The following is an 18,258-nucleotide window of genomic DNA, read 5'->3' as shown; positions in this document are numbered from 1 at the left end:
CAAGCAGTTAACTCAAAAGGCACTCAATTTACTTTATTCAAAGGTGGAGAACCTTTTGGGCCAATGGGAAATGCAGTGAATCTGTCCTAGCGGAAACAAATCACTAAAGGCAGGGTTCACAGATTGTGAATGTGCCAAAATGCTTTCACTGCACATCTAATGAAAGTCTTTGTAAAATCATACTTCTAAAGGTGCGTACACACATGCGACTATAGTCGTTCGTAACGATCGTTCCCCGATCTTTACCAACGACGATCGTTACAAAAAACGAACAACCGACTATTAAGGCCAACGATGAACGAGCCAAATCGCTACAAAAGAAAGTTCTGTCTCCGCGGATTTTAACCAACGACGATCGTTTGCAAAAGTAGTACATCGTTGGAAACGGTCGTTCGTACTAGGCTTGACACGCGCATTTCACTATTTCTCTGTGAAACTTCTCATTTTTATGCGCAGGCGCAATAGTTGCTTTACGTGATGTAACGTTCGTTCTAACGATCAGATCGTTACACACCTTTTAAAACTATCTTTACTTAGGACGTTCTTTCATCAATTAAAAGTTCGTTCGTCGTTCTCAACGAACGATCGTTGTCACATGTGTGTACGTAGCATTAGATTTGTGAAATTGCATTCCTGTTTTCACATGTGCAAAAAAAAAAACCCTTACATGTTGCAGCATTTTACAGCATACATTCACACATCGCATGCGGATTCCCATCGACACATTAAATGCGGTAAACAAATGCAAATGTTAATGTACAATTTCTATGCAAATTTTTTTTTTTTTTACTGCAGAGAATGAGTCAATGGGAATTTGCATGTGATGTGCAAATTTATGCTGTAAAGTTTACGTTTTCTTACTCGTGCGCAATTTCAAAAATTTTAGCAGAAGTACAATTTGCCATTGACTTGCTAAATGTGCAGCATTTTTGCACATTCCCAACTCGCATGTGAACCCTGCTTAAAGAGGACCTGTGCTGTAACTTCCAAAGTGAAAAAGAGCCGGTATGACACTAGGGCTGCTCCCACTTTTCTGCCCAATGCAGCAACGGCTGACTACTTCATTAAGCTGCAGGGAGGCATTGTGGCAGCTCTGATTGGCCTTATACTGTGGCTGGCACTGCTCTACTTCTCTCTACGCCTCCCCTCTCTGGGATAGGCTGTGTTCGTGGCACAGGTAGAAGAAGAATACCTCTATCATCACCTACTTTGCTGCTTTATGAGGCTTCTCCCACCCACAGAGGACACACTTAGAAAACTGCCATGGCAGTTTTTTCAGAAAGGGTGTGTGGCTAGCCAACAAAAACTTGGATTTTATGACACAAGCAGTCAATTTATAGACAATTTTTCCTGCTACTTTGTCACAACTCCTGCTGCCTGTGCTGATAGTGTGGGTTTTATTGCAACACCATAGCTCCGGTTTTATTATAAACACAGGACAAACACTGGGACTGCACACACACCCCTCTCCAGCAGATAATCAAATAGCCACTACAAAGTTTACCATTTTCTCATATAACAACTTAATTATCCTACCATTGTCTAGTAGCTCCTTGGAAATGAAGGACAGGATACCACATCTCATCAAACGTCCCAATTTCCAGTCTCTGCAAGAGAAGGAACGTCATTTCAGGATTCATAAATAATTAGGATTTTTCAGTGAAAGGCATTAGAAAGCACTTAAGCCTAAGCGTGCGCTCATGTCCGGGGTGAACAGGTGCACCAACCATGTAATAATTGACTGTGTCAATGGAGAGCATTACAGCAGTTCAAAGACGTCACTGTTGTTGACATGCGGGTTTTGCTTGCCCCAAATTCCTTGTGACATCTAGGCTTAGCAGTGTCACATATGACACCAAGCAGGACAGGACTGCGATTGTCATCACAAAAGATGCAGAGGTCACAATTTTCAATTTGCTACTTACTGTAGAACTGACAAAATTAAAACCATGGGAGGGATTCACTAGAAAGATGGAATCTTACAACATGAGGAAAAAAAAACCAACACACCACACAATCCTCAGTTTAGTCTGTGTGTAACTAGCCACAATATAGTTTGTTTAATATGAATTGAAGTTGGGAAATAAAAACGTATCAGGGTCGGCGCTGCCATAGGGGGAAACTGGGCAATTGCCCAGGGCACCCAGAGATGGCTGTGTGGCCCCTGCTTCCCCTTTCTTCAATGTCCTATAATAATAATAATAATAATAATAATAATAATAATAATAAAAGATAGAAGCAGGAGCTGCATACAGGAAAGCAGAAAAGGAATCAAAGGTCGGATACTCAGGGGCAGGCATCGATAGAGGAGGAGGAGCTTTCAGACCACTGCTGCAGCATATATAAAGCAAGTACCCGCAGGAACTAGGGTGGAGAGAGGACTACAAACTGTGCTTCTGGTCTGCTGATGGGTGGCCAGAGATGCCAGCAGACACTTGGGCACACTTTAGATTTTCAATCCAGAAAAAAGTAATGTCAGGCAAAGAACACTTTGGAAGTGGAGTGGAACTTAATAATTTTGCTTTTGTGAACTGTCATGTAAATTTCACGATTACGATTTTGATTGCAATTACGCTAATAATAATAATAATAATAATAATATGAACATTTGTATAGCGTATAGTGTATATAACAAGAACATTTGTAAAGAGCTGCATCCATCGGGACATGCTCAAGAGGCCACCCTGCAGTGTTAGGGATAATACATGTAATCTGGATTACACTACATTTGTTGCACAAAATTACATTCACAGAATGAACGTATTTGTAAGACATTTTCACATAGAAGAGTATATATAAAAATGTGTGGACATGTGTGTGAAAATTTATTTTTACCAGTGGATCGGCATGAGAAAACACGTTGTCGTATAGAAGATATTTCACTAAATTTTAAGTCACTGCGAAATGATGCATTGTAATTACTATTTTGAGCAAAATTAACTTGGCAATAGTTTGAAATTTTGCATTATGATTTCGAAATTGCTAATTTTATTGTCAACTTACTACTATGCAAAATTCTAGGTCATCATGACTTACGTTTGCGCGTTGCTTCACTGCTGTTTGGGACAGACAAAGCATTGGGGGCCCAAAAGCCAACGAGGACATATTTTATTCAAAAGGATGCAAAGCTTTCCAAAGAGATCTGGCAAAGGTGAAAAAACTACAGAATTAAAACGGGGTGGAACTACACCAAGCCACCCTCCCTCCCACTGCAGATACCTGTGGGATGCCAATCCCCCCCCCCCTCCAAGTATTTAGCTGACCCCTACTGGAAGTGGGGGTGTGGTTCTGCACGTAATGTAAAGCAGTAGCGGAGTGTTATAAAGCACGGGCATGACAGGTGCTCCTCAATGCAGCCAATCCCCATACAGATTTCGTACCCGTGGTCAGGGCTGGTTTAAGCAACAATGGGGCCCCAGGGCAAAATAAACCTGGGGGGGCCCCCCCAACATATACCCCGGAAACACAAATCGGCATTAGGGGACCTTTTTTGCAGCTGGTATAGTCAGGGTGTGAGGTCCCAATCGGTCAGAGCTCCACATTCTGGCTATCCCAGCCTGCATGAGGGACAAGGGGTTAAAAAGATTCAGGAGGGGGGACCCCACATAATTAAAAAAAAAAAATTCCCACACTCTAAACATAAATTTTTTTTTGGGAAAATAGGAAAAAATGCCAGGGATCTTCATACAGCCATATTGCGGCTGTATAGCGATCCCTGGCCAAAGCGCTGTGGCTGCGTATGGACCCCCTGGAAACCCCGTCAGGAAATTTATTGCGCTTTCGTTTGATGCATGTAAAATTACACTACCGTTAGGTTTGCTACTGAAAGTGACATTTACCACATTTAAAACTTTACTTTTTTCCTTCTAAACTTTAAAATCGATTTTCTCAAAAACTATAAGGTCTTTTTGAAAAAATGTTTTTTCCTCTTATTCCTAATGATCTCCTTAACATATCCTGCAAATTTAGGGTTTCTAGCATTTAAGCTGGTTTTGCTATTAACCATTAAAGTCGGCAGGTTTTTAAATGTTTTTTTTTTCTTTGAAACTTTAAAATCGATTTTCTCAAAAACTATAAGGCCGATTTGAATTTTTTTTTCCTCTTGTAGCCACTGGGGGCCCCTACAAGCTCTGGGGCCCTGAGGCAGCTGCCTCCTTTGCCTTAATGGTAGCGCCGGCCCTGCCCGTGGTGGGGGGGGGGGTCACATGACCATTGAGGTCTTCTGTTTTTCACCAGAGCTCAGGACGATGTACTAGTCACTGCCAACCTCAGATTTCACAAAACCTAACGGCATCAAGGTAGTGAGTGCCATTCACTCCAGTGACTAGGCGGTCAGTGCAAAGGGATTCCTAGAATTCAACATTCCTCTTTGGTTGATTCACAATCCATTTCATGTGATAAAAAGGTAAGTGAGAGGGATATGAATGCTGACATTTATTTCCTTTTAAACAATGCTAATTACTTGGCTGCCCTGCTGATCCTCTGCCTTTAATAGACCCTGAACAAGCATGCAGATCAGATGATAGCTTATGTCGATTGTTACTGTGATTGTAACAACCCCAGGTTCATCTAAAAGACAAAAGGAGACCAGGAGCCCAATGGTGCAGAATTTTGTAAGATTCAGAAAAGCAAATTGCTAAGGATGTATATACTCACAAAGGCGGGTTGCAAATCCTTGCAACCACCGTCACAGCAAGTGGGAAATTAACTGTCCCCGCTTGGTTTTGCAGGTCTGTGACAGAAACCGGGAGGCCTCACTCCAGAAGTTCTTTAGGACAACTAAAAAAAAACTATCACCGCTAAAAGAGGTATGACAAGACACTTAAAACAGGGGTGGAGGCACCCAAGTGCATAAAAGATAAGGCTAGTAAACTTAATATTATAGACAGAGAGGTAATCTTACCTCTCTTGGAAAATTTGGACCAACTTATTGAAAAAAAGTATTTTGAGCTCATAAAAAACAAACCATGAGTTTCTCGGGTGCTTGCCCGCTTCCTCAGGTCAGTGAAAAAAACAGGTGTCTTAATTGCTATAGCTGTGTAGCAAGCATGAGTGCCTCTCTGTTCCATTCAGGGCAAAATACTACTATGTGAACTTACTTCTGAAAACACAGATCACCACCCAGACAAAAAAAAAACAACAAACAAATTGGCGTCACAGGTCGAGTTCCTGAAAGCATCAGAGCAACTTCATACACTGTACCGATAGATCTTTGCATCCTTAACAAAACCACAAACTCTGGTGCACATGAAAGGTGGGGACCCCGAGCACTGCCGCCACTTGGGACCCCCAAACCCGCGTGCAACACCAAAGGGGAAGTGCAGGCGAGCCCCAGAGCAGCCACCACCAGGGACTCACTCACACTACCCCATTCAAGCGGATTACCAAACACAAGAGGAACAATTGCTCATTCCCAGACAGTGCCATGCCATTTATATAGGTCTGCAGACTGCCAGTGAGCCAATAAAAAGGTGCAAATAAAAGGTGCAAATAAAAGGTGCAAATAAATCACCCAATCCCATGCACACCTCCAGGACTTTTCAAGAGCTGCTCCAACACTATGGAACTCCCTACCTCCCCCCATTAGGGTTGCCCCCTCCGTCAACATCTTCAAGAAGGCCCTCAAAACTCACCTTTTTACTCTAGCCTAACCCCCCCCCCCCACTAGTGCTGCTAAACCCGCAGCTGAACTCTGGTCCCCTACCTTTGGTGTCCCCACCTTTGCCTCTAGATTGTAAGCCTTTGGGCAGGGTCCTCCTCCTTATGTCTCCTACCTGGTCACACACCTCCATTACTGTGCACCCATGCTATGGATCTGAGTGAACTCGACTTGCCCAATTTCCATGCTTCCATCCCATACATGTTATGTATAGAGTGCTTGGGTGGCCTCATGTAAAACTTGCACCGAGGCCCATAGCTTCTTAGCTATGCCACTGGCTGACTGGCAGGCTGCAGACCTATACAAATAGCAGGGCGCTGTCGGAGTGAGCAATTGTTGTTCTTGTTTTTTGCATCCTTAACAAAAAGCCACTAGAAGAAAGATCCATGCCTTCTCTAATGCTTCCACTGAAGCCACAGCTGTGCTAGCTTATCTCAGGGTTATAGAGCCAAATAGTAACGTAGGCATCGGTTTCATCCTGGGTAAGACCAAACTGAGTGTGAAGCCTCCACATACAGTTCCAAGGCTTGAACTCTGTGCAGGGTGCAGTTGTTCTAGCTGTCATATCTGAACTTATGTTTTGTGAAATGGACTTTGAAATGAACCCTCTTGCTTTATTAATGCCTTGGAAAGATGGGTCTCTGCACAAGAGCGTGTAAAGTTATTGAGATCTGACTGAGGAACTAATTTAACAGGAACAAAATGGTGGAAATTCCTTGAATGACAACAGATGGAAATGGGGGGGGGGGGGGGGGGGTCACCTATGGAAATGTAATCATGCTTCTTGCAGAGATGTCCTTTATAACAAATGCTGAATCTTCCAATTGAATGCTCTTGGACGGGTACTCAGATGTTTCCGTACCGCACTGCTGGTCAGACTGGGAGATTAGGAAGGGTGGAAGTAGTAGGTCTATCATGCTCTCTCCTAACTAGTGTTAATGTTTGAATTCGGCATAAAAAATTGGTACAAAAAAATACTCTCAAATGCCACGATTCAGCACCATTTCAGTACAGGACAAGCAATCAAGCCACTGTATAAAAGTTAGGCTAATAAAGCTGTTGATCTTACAAACAGAGAGATATCTCTATTGAAGAAGTTGGACCAGTCTATTGAAAAAAAGGTCTTTTATTTGAGCACATAAAATTGACAACGCATTTCCCATGTGTTTGCTCACTTCCTCAGGTCAGTGAAAAAACAGGTGCCTTAACTGCTATGGCTTTACAGCAAGCATGAGTGCCTCTACACAGGCTTGCTTCACAGCCGTAGCAGGTAAGGCACCTGTTTTCACTGACCTGAGGAACCAGGCAAGCACCCGTGAAACACGTTGGAAATTTTATGCACTCATATGAAATACCTTTTTTCAATAGACTGATCCCTGTTCTTCAAGAGAGGTAACATTACCTCTCTATTTATAAGATCAAAGAGCTTTATTAGCCTATCTTGTATTCATTTAGCGCCTCCACCCCTGTTAATGTCTTCTCATATCTTTTTAGAGGCGATAGTTTTTGTCCTGAAGAACATTTGGAGTGTGACCATTTTCTGTTACACACCTTAAAAACCGAGTAGACATGGGTAAGTTCCAACCCGGGTGCGATTCCGCATGCGTATTTTACCACGATTTCGCATGCGATTTCGCATAGGTTAGTATTGATGCCATTTTAACCATGTTACTGCCTGTGTGATTTAACATTACTTTCTATGCGAAATCGCATGCGAAATCGTGGTAAAATACGCATGCCAAAACTGCATGCGATTTCCCTATTAAATACATTAGCGGCGATTCGCATAGCGGTGTGCGGTATGCAAATTCTGCGGGGTCTACTGTGCAGATTTTTTCTGCACAGAAAAACGCTCAGAAATCCTGACAAGTGGAAACAGACCCATCCACTTGTATTGTCTATGCAGGGGCGGCGCCAGGGGGGTGCTTGGGGGTGCTCGAGCACCCCCTAGAATTGTCCAAGCACCCCCAAAGCACCCCCTGGAGTGAACTGACTTCAGGCGTCTAAAAGACGCCAAGTCAGTTCACACAGCGGCAGCACGGAGCAGCAGGCAGGGCTACGGTAAGATGGCCGCCCGGAGCCCTGTTCTGCAGACTTCGAGTCTGCAGTGCATGGCTTCGGGCGGCCATTTTCCCGTAGCCCTGCTCTCTGCATGCAGGCAGGAAGTCTCGTTGTGACGTCGGGAAGAAAGAGGATCGTAGGCGCGCGGGCGCTGCGCGCCACAATGAGGTCGGGACTCGGGACAGGAGGTCAGGAAAGAAGGTCTTCTGGCTGTAGGTGAGTAAATGGGTTTTTCTTTTCTTTTTCAGGTGATGCTGATTGTGCATATTGGGGTCATATCTGCTACGGATTGTGCATATTGGGGTCATATCTGCTACGGATTGTGCATATTGGGGTCATATCTGCTACCGATTGTGCATATTGGGGCCATATCTGCTACCGATTGTGCATATTGGGGTCATTTCTGCTACCGATTGTGCATATTGGGGTCATTTCTGCTACCGATTGTGCATATTGGGGTCATTTCTGCTACCGATTGTGCATATTGGGGTCATATCTGCTACCGATTGTGCATATTGGGGTCATATCTGCTACCGATTGTGCATATTGGGGTCATTTCTGCTACCGATTGTGCATATTGGGGTCATTTCTGCTACCGATTGTGCATATTGGGGTCATTTCTGCTACCGATTGTGCATATTGGGGTCATTTCTGCTACCGATTGTGCATATTGGGGTCATTTCTGCTACCGATTGTGCATATTGGGGTCATATCTGCTACCGATTGTGCATATTGGGGTCATATCTGCTACCGATTGTGCATATTGGGGTCATATCTGCTACCGATTGTGCATATTGGGGTCATATCTGCTACCGATTGTGCATATTGGGGTCATTTCTGCTACGGATTGTGCATATTGGGGTCATTTCTGCTACGGATTGTGCATATTGGGGTCATTTCTGCTACGGATTGTGCATATTGGGGTCATATCTGCTACGGATTGTGCATATTGGGGTCATATCTGCTACCGATTGTGCATATTGGGGCCATATCTGCTACCGATTGTGCATATTGGGGCCATATCTGCTACCGATTGTGCATATTGGGGCCATATCTGCTACCGATTGTGCATATTGGGGCCATATCTGCTACCGATTGTGCATATTGGGGCCATATCTGCTACCGATTGTGCATATTGGGGCCATATCTGCTACCGATTGTGCATATTGGGGCCATATCTGCTACCGATTGTGCATATTGGGGCCATATCTGCTACCGATTGTGCATATTGGGGCCATATCTGATAACGATTGTGCATATTGGGGCCATATCTGATAACGATTGTGCATATTGGGGCCATATCTGATAACGATTGTGCATATTGGGGCCATATCTGATAACGATTGTGCATATTGGGGCCATATCTGATAACGATTGTGCATATTGGGGCCATATCTGCTACCGATTGTGCATATTGGGGTCATATCTGCTAACGATTGTGCATATTGGGGCCATATCTGATAACGATTGTGCATATTGGGGCCATATCTGATAACGATTGTGCATATTGGGGCCATATCTGATAACGATTGTGCATATTGGGGCCATATCTGATAACGATTGTGCATATTGGGGCCATATCTGATAACGATTGTGCATATTGGGGCCATATCTGATAACGATTGTGCATATTGGGGTCATTGGACGTGTTTTTTGTTAAAATCTGCTCACATTACGTGTATTTTCTTGAGAAAACCTGCACAATTATGTGAATTTTCTGGGAAAAGGGTCACCAAAACTTGGGCCCTCTGTCTTTGCGTTGCACTTTTAAAGGGAACCCGAGGTGAGAATAATATTGAGGCTGCCATATTTATCTCCCTTTAAGCAATACCAGTTGCCTGGCTGCCGTGCTGGTCCTCTGCCTCTTATTCTTTCAACCATAGACCCTGAACAAGCATGCAGCAGGTCAGGGGTTTCTGACAATATTGTCAGAACTGACAAGATTAGCTGCATGGCTTGTTTCTGGTGTAATTCAGTTCACTACTACAGCCAAATAGATCAGCAGGGCTGCCAGGCAACTAGTATTGTTTAAAAGGAAATAAATATGGCAGCCACCATATCACTCTCACCCTGGGTTCACTTTAAATTACAGTTAGCCCCGCCCTCATCCGGTCATGACCACGCCCATTTTTTCGCCACGGCGCGCTTCGCGCGCCGCAGGTTGTAGCCACACCCATCTTTTGCCGCGGTCGTCAGCTCCCCCGGAAATTGGTCCAGCACCTGCATAGCACCCCCTAAAAAAATTTCTTGGAGCCGCCACTGTGTCTATGCGAATCTGCATGCAGGAAACACATGCAGATTCGCTCTAGTGGAAACAGGCCCTAAGAGAATCTTGGGAGCAACAACATCATGAAGTCCAAAGAACACACCAGAGAGGTCAGGGATAAAGTTAATGAGAAATTTAAAGCAGACTTAGGCCTCAATTCACTAAGCTTATCTCCTGTCTTTAATAACTCTTCTAGAGTTGTTACCATGGTGATAAGGCATGTAGTATTCAGGAAACATTTTACCTCAGGCAAGCCTAAAGTTAACTCTTCTGTCTTTAACTTTAGGCTTGCCTGAGGTAAAATGTTTCCTGAATTGAGTTTAGTGAATTGAGGCCTATGGCTACAAAAAGATTTCCAAAGCCTTGAACATCCCACGGAGCACTGTTCAAGCGATCATTCAGAAATGGAAAGAGTATGGCACAACTGTAAACCTACCAAGACAAGGCCGTCCACCTAAACTCAAAGGCCCAACAAGGAGAGCACTGATCAGAAATGCAGTCAAGAGGCCCATGGTGACTCTGCACGAGCTGCATAGATCTACAGCTCAGGTGGGGGAATCTGTCCATAGGACAACTATTAGTTGTCCACTGCACAAAGTTGGCTCTTATGGAAGAGTGACAAGAAGAAAGCCATTGTTAACAGAAAGCATAAGCAGTTTGCAGTTTGCCACAAGCCATGTGGGGGACACAGCAAACATGTGGAAGAAGGTGCTCTGGTCGGATGAGACCAAAATGGAACTTTTTGGCCAAAAGAAAAAATGCTGTGTGGCGGGAAACACATCACTCTGAACACACTATCCCCACTGTCAAATATGGTGGTGGCAGCATCATGCTCTGGGGGTGTTTCTCTTCACCGGAGACAGGGAAGCTGGTCAGAGTTGATGGGAAGATGGATGGAGCCAAATACAGGGCAATCTTGGAAGAAAACCTCTTGGAGTCTGCAAAAGACTTGAGACTGGGGTGAAGGTTCACCTTCCATCAGGACAATGACCCTAAACATAAAGCCAGGGCAACAATGGAATGGTTTAAAACAAAACATATCCATGTGCTAGAATGGCCCAGTCAAAGTCCAGATCTAAATCCAATCGAGAATATGTGGCAAGATCTGAAAACTGCTGTTCACAAACGCTGTCCATCTAATCTGACTGAGCCGGAGCTGTTTTGCAAAGAAGAATGGGCAAGGATTTCAGTCTCTAGATGTGCAAAGCTGGTAGAGACAGTGGCGTTTCTACAATAGGGCGCAGGGGGGCGTGGCGCACTGGGTGACACCCAGCCAGGGGGGTGTCGCCACGACCCCCTATTGTTGCAGACATTGCATGAGGGGAAGAGCAGCGCTGGAAGGAGGGGTGACTGGGATAGCGGCGGGGAGGGGGGAAAGATTTCCCCCCCTCCCTCACCTGGGTCCCCTCCTTCTGCCTCTCTTCCCCTCTAAATAACAGCGGGGCAGCGGGCAACTTACAGTCAGAGCGGGCGGGCAGAGACTACTCACTTTACTTCTGCGTTCCAGCAGCTGGAACGCTGGGTCGCCGTCACGTGCCTCTTCTGCGCCTCCAATGCTGTGACACGCATTGGAGGCACAGAGGCACGTGACAGCGACGGAGCGCTCCAGCTGCTGGAACGCAGAAGTAAAGTGAGTAGTCTCTGCCCGCCCGCCCTGACTGTAAGTTGCCCGCTGCCCCCGCTGTCATTTAGAGGGGAAGAGAAGCAGTAGGAGGAGACCCAGGTGAGGGAGGGGGGGATCTTTCCCCCCTCCCCGCCGCTATCCCAGTCACCCCTCTTTCTAGCGCTGCGTCCCCCCTTACTGGAGCAGCTACACTGGGGGCAACTAAATTAACTATACTGGGGGCAACTAAACTAGCTATACTGGGGGCATCTATACTGGGGCAACTATACTAGCTATACTGGGGGCGACTAAACTAGCTATACTGGGGGCATCTATACTGGGGGCAGCTATACTAGCTATACTGGGGGCATCTATACTAGCTATACTGGGGCAACTATACTAGCTATACTGGGGGCAACTAAACTAGCTATACTGGGGGCAACTATACTAGCTATACTGGGGGCAACTAAACTAGCTATACTGGGGGCAACTATACTAGCTATACTGGGGGCAACTATACTAGCTATACTGGGGGCAACTATACTAGCTATACTGGGGGCAACTATACTAGCTATACTGGGGGCATCTATACTGGGGGCAGCTATACTAGCTTTACTGGGGGCATCTATACTAGCTATACTGGGGCAACTATAGTAGCTATACTGGGGGCATCTATACTAGCTATACTGGGGGCATCTATACTAGCTATACTGGGGGCAGCTATACTAGCTATACTGGGGGCATATATACTAGCTATACTGGGGCAACTATACTAGCTATACTGGGGGCATCTATACTAGCTATACTGGGGGCATCTATACTAGCTATACTGGGGGCAACTATACTAGCTATACTGGGGGCAACTATACTAGCTATACTGGGGGCAACTATACTAGCTATACTGGGGGCAACTATACTAGCTATACTGGGGGCAACTATACTAGCTATACTGGGGGCAACTATACTAGCTATACTGGGGCAACTATACTAGCTATACTGGGGGCAACTATACTAGCTATACTGGGGGCAACTATACTAGCTATACTGGGGGCATCTATACTGGGGGCAGCTATACTAGCTATACTGGGGGCATCTATACTAGCTATACTGGGGCAACTATAGTAGCTATACTGGGGGCATCTATACTAGCTATACTGGTGGCAACTAAACTAGCTATACTGGGGGCAACTAAACTAGCTATACTGGGGGCATCTATACTAGCTATACTGGGGCAACAAAACTAGCTATACTGGGGGCAACTATACTAGCCGTACTGGGGGCAACTATACTAGCCATACTGGGGGCAGCTATACTAGCCATACTGGGGGCAGCTAAACTAGCTATACTGGGGGCATCTATACTAGCTATACTGGGGCAGCTATACTAGCTATACTGGGGGCAGCTATACTAGCTATACTGGGGGCAGCTATACTAGCTATACTGGGGGCAACTATACTGGGGCAACTATACTAGCTATACTGGGGGCAGCTATACTGGGGGCAACTATACTAGCTATACTGGGGGCAACTATACTGGGGCAGCTCTGGGGGCAACTATACCATCTATACTGGGGGCAGCTATACTGGGGCAACTATACTAGCTATACTGGGGGCAACTATACTAGCTATACTGGGGGCAACTATACTGGGGCAGCTCTGGGGGCAACTATACTATCTATACTGGGGGCAGCTATACTGGGGCAACTATACTAGCTATACTGGGGGCAACTATACTAGCTATACTGGGGCAACTATACTGTGGGGAACTAAACTAGCTATACTGGGGGCAAAGAAACTAGCTATACTGGAGGCAACTAAACTAGCTATACTGGGGGCAACTATACTATCTATACTGGGGCAGCTCTGGGGGCAACTATACTAGCTATACTGGGGGCAACTTTATACTGGGGGCAACTATACTAGCTATACTGGGGGCAACTATACTAGCTATACTGGGGGCAACTATACTAGATTCACTGGGGCAGCTATACTGGGGGCAACTGTACTAGCTATACTGGGGGCAACTATACTAGCTATACTGGGGGCAACTATACTAGCTAATACTTTAAATTACAGTTAGCTCCGCCCTCATCTGTCCATGACAACGCCCAATTTTTTTGCCAGTTGTGGCCACGCCCATTTTTAAGGGGGGAGGTGTGTGTTTTAATACCCAGCACCGGGTGCCAAATGCCCTAGGTACGCCACTGGGTAGAGACATACCCTAAAAGCAAAAAATACCCTATTTGCAGCAAAAGGTGGTTCTACTAAGTACTACTCAGGGGGCTGAATAATTACGCAACACCCTACTTTGCAGGGTTTTTTTTGTAAATGTTTGGAATCATGTATGATTTTCGTTCCACTTCTTAACGTGTACACCACTTTGTATTGGACTTTCACGTGGAATTCCAATAAAATTAATTCATGTTTGTGGCAGTAATATGACAAAAAGTGGAAAACTTCAAGGGGGCCAAATACTTTTGCAAACCACTGTACATCCTTAATAAATTGCTTTTCCAAATCTTACAAGATTCTGCACCATTGGGCTCCTGGTCCCCTTTGGTCTTCTAGATGAGCCTGGGGCGGTTTACTACTTGCACTTACTACTTGAACTGCACAACGCATTTAACTGACTCTGAGGTTTCCTTCTTCCAAAAGTAATTAAGTCACAGAGAAATGTATTATTATTGATTAATATAGCGTCAGCATCTTCCATGTCACTGTAAGCAGGATCAGAGACGGGACAAGGTCCTCCAGCACCCAAGCCTGAGACCCCAAAGTGCGCTCCTCCATCCCTCCCACCCCAGCTGTCACACACTGATTGCTATTAGACACCTTAATCTCTAGTTATCTGGCTTGCAGTCACTGCCATGTATCCCCTTTTCTTATTTCTCTCTGCTTCATAAACAATAGGGGAATGATAGCTGAGTGAGCTGTGTGACCCCTCCTACACTGCGCCCAGAGGCTGGAGCCTCTCTCGCTTCTGTCTCGCCCTGGCCCTGAGCAGGACACAATGTATAACAATACAATAGAAACAACACTTAATCTGTCGACTACAGATTTTTACACAGGGCTAGGAGATATGCACACACACTGCACAACATTGAGACTCAAAGTGAAAGAGAGCTCTGATGAATTGGCCTTATTTGCTAATGGGTTAAGGGATCGCACCAGTCCCGGATTTACCTCACAGGAGCCTATAGGCACAGCCGTCCTGGCAGGGCAGCCATCAGGGGGGGGGGGGGGGACGACAACTGACACTACAGTGAGGGGCCCAGGGCTACTGGGGGCCCTGCCCCCCTCCCCCTAAAGCGCTGGAAGGGCCACATGTGCTGGATGTGGGCCTGTGGCTCACTAACCAGCACACAACTTTCCAGCACTGAGAGAAGAGTGACATCAGTGCTTGAATGTGAGGAGCAGATGAGTGAGCTCACTACAGCTGACTTTCTATACTGGAGCACCACCTATATCTGGCTACAGGCTACCTATACTGGGCCACCATCTATACTTGGCTACCTATACTGGGGCTGGAACCAAATATACCTAGCTACCTATACTGGGGCACCACCTATACTTGGCTACTTATACTGTGGTGCCTATAGCTTGCTACCTATTCTGGGCGCACCTGTACCTGGCTAACCTATACTGGTGCACCACCCATACCAAGCTACCTATACTAGGGCAACTATACCAGGCTACCTATATCGGGGCACGATCTATAGTTGAATACCTATACTGGGGCACCTGTATCTTGCTGGCCTATACTGGGGCACCAGCTATACCAGGCTACCTATGCTGGAGGCATCTACACCAGGCTACCTATACTGGGGCACCACCTATAGCTGTCTACCTATACTGGGGGAACCTATGCCTGGATACCTATACTGGGGACACCTATACCTGGCTAGTGCAGGGGGTCGAGCTGAGACAGAAGGGGACAATAGGTAACACAGGAGGACAAAATAGGCACAGGGAGAAAAGAGATGAGACGGGAACATGAGGTCACACAGAGGGCACAAAAAAGGCACAGACTGAAGTGAGACAGAGGGGGACAAAAGAGGCACAGGAAGAAAAGAGGGGGACAAAAGAGAATGGATAAAGGGTAAGAACGGACCTACAAGTCCCCATCTCATTTGTTAACCGGGGACTATCTGTATTTTGCTAGTATTCGGCTCCACACATGGAAAAAGGAGAAGGAGCAGGAATGATCGGCACTGCAACGTACATTTATTCTTCAAAAAGTGAGGCACAGTCCGAATGCGTAAATACAAAACAGTAGTGCAGCATACATGGACATACCGGTGCTCAGAGGTGTGTTGGTGACGGTGGGTGCTGGGCACTGCTTGCCTGACGGCCGTTTCGCACTATATCGCGCTTCTACAGAGGCTCCACCCACAACAGGCCATGGTCACGCCCACTTTTTGCCAAATCACGTTGATTCTTCAGTGTCGAGGCCATGCACATTTTTTGCCGGAGCGCACTTCGCGCACGGACACTAGGGTGGTTTGTGGGTGGGCACAGCAACCAGTGGGTGGACCCAGGGAGGGGGGGGGGCAGGCCTAATATGTGAGGGGCCCCTACATTTCTGATGGCGGCCCTGTGTCCTGGCACCCTAGACTTCTGAAGGGAGATCTCACCAGTGGAATGCCAAAAGTTGGGTGAGTAACCTCTTATTTACACTCTCATCAGGACTATGCATAGGGAAGGAGGGAGAGAAGCACTCAGGGAGGGAAGTGAGCCACCTTTCCATCATCAGGTGCCTTTAGGCACATGCCTACAGTGCCTTATGGTAAATATGGCCCTGGATAGCACAATAGGTGAAGGGAAGCAGAGTGTAAGATGGTAAAATGGTGTCAGAGGCCAGTGTCCTAAATGAGAGAGTATGCTTGCCTGAAGAGGTGAGTTTTTAGGTGTTGCCTAAAAAAGGGTATGTGTGGGTGGATGAGTGCCAATGTGTTGAGGGAGGGAGTTCCAGAGGAGGGGTGAGCATCGAGAGAAGTCTGTTAAGTGGGAGTGAGGAGAGGTGACCAGAGAGGAAGACAGGAGAATATTAGAAATGTGCAGTGAAGCACAAGTAGTAAACGCCACCTGACCCTGTCCACTTGTTTGGTAAAAATGGTGCTGCAGAGTGTTCAGGAGTATTTTAAAGGAGGAGGAGGTGGCAGCGCTACCCCAGACATACTACATTTGACTGACTAACTGCATAGATGTACACAACTTGCATACAAATCAGATGCAACAAAATGGAGGATGTTGGCTACCAAAATCGGTTTGCACGCAGAGTGTTCCTGTTTTACACTCTTCTTCTGTGTTGAGGGCAGGGTTGCCAAGCGTCCGTCAAAAGACGGACTGTCCGTACAAAAGCTCTCAAAATAGAGCTGTCCGTACTGCCCGTATTTCCTGGGCAGTCGTCCGTCTAAAACTGCATAAATTACTCCAATCTGTTCTGCGCATGCGCGCGCTCTTTTCCCCCCTCCCTCAGTCTCCTCTCAGCCGCCCTCTCCTCCCCGGGTGTCCCCTCCAATCAGCTCACCTCTTCTCATCTCGCTGCCCAATAAGAGATTCAGCCGGGAGGGAGCCGGCCCAGCCCACAGCAGCGAGAGTCGAGTGTCACGAGGATGGCGAGGAGAGAGAGGAGCTGAGGAGTGCGTCACACGGGAGGCAGCCAGCCAGGTCGGATGAGGTCGCAGCACAGCCACAGACAGCACAGCACTCACTCTGGGGCACACACACACAGCACAGCCGCCGAGCCACCACGCAGCAGGGCAGGACTCAGTCAGGAGGAGCAGAATCAGCAGCAGCAGGACCGACCGAGCACTGCAGTGCGAGCACAGAGCAGCTCAGCTCAGCAGCCTGACTCGGCAGAGTGAGTCTCCTACAGCAGAGAGCAGAGCAGACTGATTGGAGCCAGCCCGCCCCACACCCACAGCCCAGCAGCCGCCATCTGCCAGTTCCAGCCAGGAGCGACCCGACCAGACTAGAGATGGGAAGTTCGGATCTTTTCAATGATCCGGATGATTCGAATCGGATCATTGAAGAGATCCGGATCTTTGATCCGAATCTCGGATCATTTTACTACCGGAAGCATTCGGGGGTGAAATGAACAGCAGGACAGGTCTGTGGACAGGAGAAGGAGAGGGGGGTGGACACACAGAGAAGGGGAGAAGATGGACAGAGGGCAGGGAGTGGACAGAGAAGGGAGGAGGGACGAGCAGAGAGCAGAAATGTTTGCACGTAATACCCACATGCTGCAAATCACATGCTTTACATGTATTTCACCTATATGTTCATCTGTACACTTTGAAAGAAAAGGTCGCACAGTGAAAGAAAGCATTCCCAGAAGATAAGTGCAGCTGTTTAGTGCTGAGTGCAGGAGGATTAATATTGCCTTTCAATCACACTGTCTGCAAAGTTACTGAGCTGTGCTGAGCCAAAAGCTTCCCATGTGTTCACTGTGCAGCACTACGGAACAGCCAACCTATAATGGGCAGCACGTTATAGCCAGTATGTGTGCTCTACACATATCTGGCAGTGGCACCCATGTCCTCTCTCTCTCATCTACCTGTGGCTGTGCAAGGCTGCCTCCCTTCCAACAGAGCGATCCATCTCAGCTCTGCTTCCCAGGACCCCGCTGCCCGCTGAGAGGGGGCGTGTCGCTCCTGGCCCCGCCCCT

General features: G+C 46.8%; 1 long non-coding RNA gene across 4 annotated transcripts in view; it reads right to left on the bottom strand.

Moving 5' to 3' along the window:
- Window positions 1-18,258, bottom strand: part of LOC137538445 (uncharacterized) — a 281,561-nt gene that overhangs the window by 249,108 nt on the left and 14,195 nt on the right. For 3 of the 4 annotated variants that reach the window (XR_011024789.1, XR_011024787.1, XR_011024788.1), the window contains exons 2-4: window positions 15,885-15,962; window positions 3,037-3,142; window positions 1,537-1,607 (exon numbers count right to left, since the gene is read on the bottom strand). This is a non-coding gene — a long non-coding RNA (uncharacterized lncRNA). The remainder of the gene's footprint in view (window positions 1-1,536; window positions 1,608-3,036; window positions 3,143-15,884; window positions 15,963-18,258) is intronic. The other variant, XR_011024790.1, reaches the window with a different exon arrangement.

This window comes from Hyperolius riggenbachi, chromosome 11 (genome assembly GCF_040937935.1).
Source record: "Hyperolius riggenbachi isolate aHypRig1 chromosome 11, aHypRig1.pri, whole genome shotgun sequence".
NCBI lineage: Eukaryota > Metazoa > Chordata > Amphibia > Anura > Hyperoliidae > Hyperolius > Hyperolius riggenbachi.
This window is presented reverse-complemented; position numbering and strand designations above follow the sequence as displayed.